This window comes from Azolla caroliniana, unplaced genomic scaffold, assembly GCF_043228905.1.
Source record: "Azolla caroliniana isolate FFs.n. ecotype wild unplaced genomic scaffold, voAzoCaro1.0.p SCAF_20, whole genome shotgun sequence".
Classification (NCBI taxonomy): domain Eukaryota; kingdom Viridiplantae; phylum Streptophyta; class Polypodiopsida; order Salviniales; family Salviniaceae; genus Azolla; species Azolla caroliniana.
The window spans coordinates 14,946,544-14,951,989 of NW_028230455.1; positions in this window are offsets into that span (position 1 = coordinate 14,946,544).

Sequence of the window (5,446 nt, forward strand, 5' to 3'; positions counted from 1 at the left end):
ATGGAATACAATACAATACATACATACGTATGAACACACACACATAATACATACATTCATGCACACAACCCATGCATAAAATATATACAACATATACAAGACAATACATACATACATACATACATACATATACACATGTATAAAACATACATGTGTCTTCTATGTAAGGGCATTTAAAATGAGTTGTTAGAATATATATTGACACGAAGGGGTATTTTTATTAATCGTTTTTTTATAGAAGGGTATCTAAAATAGTAAAAAAAATATGTATAAGGGGTTTATAAAAGATGTCATGAACGCACGTGATACGACCTCTTTATATATAGTGGAGCCCCCGGGTGTTGATGACGACACTAAGAGGTGCTAAACATGATGATGTCAAAGATAAAGCAATGAAGATAATGATGTTGTAAATGCGTCTTTAGAAGCAACCACTACAGAGAAATAGATGAACAGGATAAGAAACATAGATATCGAGATGTTGAGGATAAAAAGAAACATGAAGACAGGGATAAGAGGATGATAGAAATCATAGTGATAGGGATGAAGATGATAAGAAACACATACATAGGGATGATGACAATAAGAAACACATAGAGATGAAAATGGTAGGAAACAAAGGGAGAAGGATGACAATGACAAAAGCGCAAAGATAGGGATGATGATGATAAGAAATACGGATGTATATCTGTGGAGGATGAGAAGAAACTAAAAAACAGAGATGATAATGAGGAGAAACTACAAGACAATGACAATGATGAGATGGAACTGGACATAGAAATGGCGAGGAAGATACAAAACGAAGAGATGTTGATGACAGTATGGTGATGGAAACTCTAGAAGCAAGGAAGATGAAGAAGACCGGTGATACTTCTAGTTGAAGAAATGGAAACTGTCACAGACACACCAACCCTAGACTATGTCAGAGCATGTATGATGAGGCTACAACGGAGCGATGAGGCGAGGAACTTAAGATGGGAAATGACACAAGAGCATAAAGATAGAGATGCAGATTAAGGAAATCAGATGGGCAAAACGAGAATACTAGATTGATATGTCCATGACTTGCGTTGAATCCCTTAAATGGAACCATGGAGGTTAGAAGTATTTGTATTGTTTGTCGAAGTACATACATTAGAATATTCAAGAGAATATTCTAGATTTCTCCAAAACCTTCTTGTTCTAGAACTTTCTAAAAACTCCTAGAACATGAAATAAATAAACTACTAATAATCCACTGTGATATTTAACATAACTATGTATTTGGATGTATTGGTTAGAACATAACATTTGACTATAATATAAGTGGTTAGAACTTGAGTTTTCTCTTTCAGCTCACCGCTATACCACGCTTCCGAAAAGGCGGCCATAAAGGGAAGGATAATGTCATGGACCTGACATAGTCATGTCAAGATTTGAAGTCTTGACCACTTATATTATAGTCAAGTGTTATGTTATAACAAATACATCCAAATACATAGTTATGTTAAATATCTCAGCGGATTATTACTAGTTTATTTACTTCAAGTTCTAGGATATTCTAGAAAGTTCTAGAATAAGAAGGTTCTAGAGAAATCTAGAATATTCTCGTGAATATTGTAATGCATGTACTTCGACTCACAATATAAATACTTATAACGTCTGTGATCCCATTCAAGGGATTCAACACCAGTCATGGTCATATCAATCTAGTATTCCGGTTTCGACTATGTGCTCTCCTTAATCTTTATCGTTTTCTTTATGCTCTTGTGTCATTCCCCATCTTAAGTTCCTCGCCTCATCGTTCTGTCGTAGCCTTGTCATCCATGTTCCTTCGTAGTTTGTGGTTGGTGTGTCCCTGAGACAAACATGGATTAATACTATAGATGATGATTAATACTAAGAGGAAAGGAGTGTAGAACTCTAAAGAGAGAGAGAGAGAGAGAGAGACAGAGAGAGACAGAGATAGAGACAGAAAGAGAATAATGATAACAAATGATATATTATATGAAGAGAATATACAGAAATAGCTTGGAGGCTTAGGACTCGCGTTAAACCGAATTGGTTCAAAATAATGTGGTGTGCCTTTATTTATAGCGTTGACAGGAAATGACTACTATAGCGGCTGCGAAAGGGAGTTTTGTTAGGGATATCTGATGAACTTGGGCAAAATTCTTATCCATGAAGCAATAATTAGCTCCGGAGTCTAGGACTACTAAGACATGTACTAGAGGGATACTTTTAGTATTAATTGTTACTTCAGCTAGGAAGACATTGCTAACTTGTTCTGGGGTTGTTCAACCAAACGACTTCTATTTTGGTTGGACTTAATCATTCAACTCTTCTTCTAGTTGACTAAGGATTTCAAATTTGTTTGAAAGGCTTGGGCTATTAGGATTACCCAACATGCCTAGAGAAATAGACTCAAAATTAATACTATTAGTACTAGAGGTTATTTGAAGTACGTGTCTTCTGGCCGATGGGGACAATTCACTATAATATGCCCCGTTCCCCCACAATAAAGACATGATCGATTTGCCCAACGTCGCTAATTTTCCTCTTATGATAATGGTCCGCGTTGACGTGTGGTGTCGATTTCCATCGGAGTTAGAGTATTTGCTGGAGACACATTATATGACTCCCTTGCAAACGGTTTTGCTACGAATGAGGCATATGTGGGCTCTGACATTGTTCTTGGCATTTGTAACTGATGTTTCGAACGCAATTCGAAAAGTTTGTTATCGCAACGTAGCGCTCGATTAATTCCCTCTATGAGCGACATTGGTTCTTCGGGGAAAGTGAGGAGTAAATCCTTGACATCATTATGTAGGCCATATTGAGATTTCTCCATTAATGCTTGGTCATCCTAGGGAATATTGGTGGCGAGAAGATGGAAATCCACAACATAAACTAAGGCCAGTCGATCACCTTGACATAATCTTCAGATTTTGCTAATTGTCATCCTAACGCTATCAGTATCTTTAAAATAGACTTTAAACTCACTAATAAACTCTTCAAACTTATTTAACAAGGGAAAACCTTTTTCTAACAGAGGGGTGAACCATGCAAAAGCCATGCCATTAAATAACATGCCTACTAGTCCCACTCATGATCCATCGGTGGATATCAAGAAGGATGCATTTGAATCACTAAACGTATCTGATTAAGAAATCCTGTAAATTGTGATCGGGTCCCATCAAACTTTATAGAAATATTGATCTTGGGTTCTTTGGGAGTCTCTTGAGTACTTGATGCTTGTTGTTGTAATGACACAATAGTTGCTTCAAGTTGTTGGACACCTAACATCAACTCCCCGTGTTGTTGTTTTTCTAGAGCTATTTGTTGAAGATCACCCAATATACGTTTATTTCCTTGTTCTCGTGCTACAAACTTTTCCTTTAAGCACTAGAGCTTCGAGAAAAAGAATTGGTATTCTTGAGTGCTAACAATTGTCATTTAGTAAGAGGTTAAGAAGATTTCGTATGAAGGAGGAATAAGAGGATGAGAAATTCGGTTCAAATTGTCAGGATTAGTACTAACTATAGATGACAATTAGTACTAAGAGAAAAGAGGTGTGTAAAACTCTCGAGAGAAGGAGAGAGAGAGAGAGAATGATTATGACAAATGATATATTATGTGAAGAAAATATACAAGAACAACTTGGATGCGGGATAACCACCTGAGATACCCTCCTAATCTTAGATAGGTCGTTCGATGGGTTCGTGGTTCATTACCGTGCTTACACACTAGGCTACCCCTCTTTGAAAGCTTCACGAGAGCTACTAGTCTTTAGATCTTCGCCTGGAGGAGTTTACTGCACAAAACCCTTGAGGGGACGCTAGCTCTTGCAGGGAGCGAAAGCCTAACGAATGTTGGATGCAAGGCTTTGCACCTCATTAAGATCGTATTAGCATATTCTCTAGAAAGAGCTGGAGCAAATCGCATTAAAGGATATTTTGCATTATAGTCCACGACCGATTCAACTTCTACTTCTAGTAGATTAGACGAAGCTCGATTATTTTCTACTGAGCGAAAGATAGAAAAGTGAATCAATACGTAATGTGTGAGTTTGAAATTTGGAGTCACTCATATAGTACCTAATGAATCAAAGAAGAACAAGAAAGCAACTATAAATGTGTTGTCTTTTGTGGAGACTAAAGTCGGGTCCGTGTATAGTCTCATGAGAGACCTGAACATAACTGAAAAACGACAATGACATGATTAAGGACACTCATGCATATAAGTTAAGAGGAAGAGGAAACCAAAGTAACTTGTATGAGCAACATAATGTAAAGTTGTAGCCTTATTGGTACATATACATATATATAAATATACATACATACATACATACATACATACATACATATATATACACACATACACATATGCATTGAAGCTTGGCTTTGTGTGTAATAGAGGGGCCCTTCCCTTGTCAAACCATTCTTGATATTTTATTTTTTTGATTACTTTCCATTGTTTTTATTTTTCTCCTTTTACGAGCTTTAACGAAACGAACCATTCCATAATTCATAGCGAGCTTCCTTCAAACTGTTTTGTAGGAAGGTTTTGTTACGAAAGCATCCCCGCATTCAAGTGTCTTTATGCTAAATGGTAATAATTCAAGTTCCTATGTAAGCATCAAAGTGTGGATGCATGCCACTTGAATCTCACACATAGCTTCCAAAAGCATGCAATTATTGGGTGCATTTATTAGAATCCTATTCATTTATTGATGATCATGGATGAGGTCCAGGGGCACAAGACAACAAAAATATCAAATGGTTTTGACGAATTCTTTAACTCGGATGGTGGTGAAAATAGTGTGCATAATGGTATCGTGGGTGGATGGATCTTATGGACGGTTCAGTACAGAGACGACCACAAGTGGGCGGCATTTACCATATATCAGTTGTTGGCCACTGAGACTATGCATTGACATTGTCAAAAAGGACCCACCCATGGATGGGGGAGAATGGCCATGTCCCATCCTTGTCCATCAAGCTTTTCTGTTTCTCTTTTTATTTTGACTCACCAACTTGTTTTTGTCTTTGAGAGGATTAAGTCCCAACCCTCTCTTAATTGATCTATTTATTACTTTTGCACATGGTCTGATGTTGATGGATTCATTAATGAAATTGATTGCCCCACACTTTAGCAAATTGTCAACTGCGCAGACCTTTCTCCGATACCGCTCTTGACTTGACCCACTTGTGTGCCGGTCTCCATCTCTCACTCTCTTTCTTTTGGACGCTTCATCTTACTTTTCTTTACAGTTTTGCAGTCATGCTTATGATTAAATATCTGTGGCTCACGAAGACGACCATGACCCAAGAGGAGGGGAGACAAGTCTTCATTATGCTCTGCTGGCAAAAACACCTTCTTTGTCCCCACCATCACTAATCTTAGAGGAGTAGAAGAAGAGCTGCCAGTCCACTCTTATAAAATGCCTGTTTTCTTGAGATTAGTA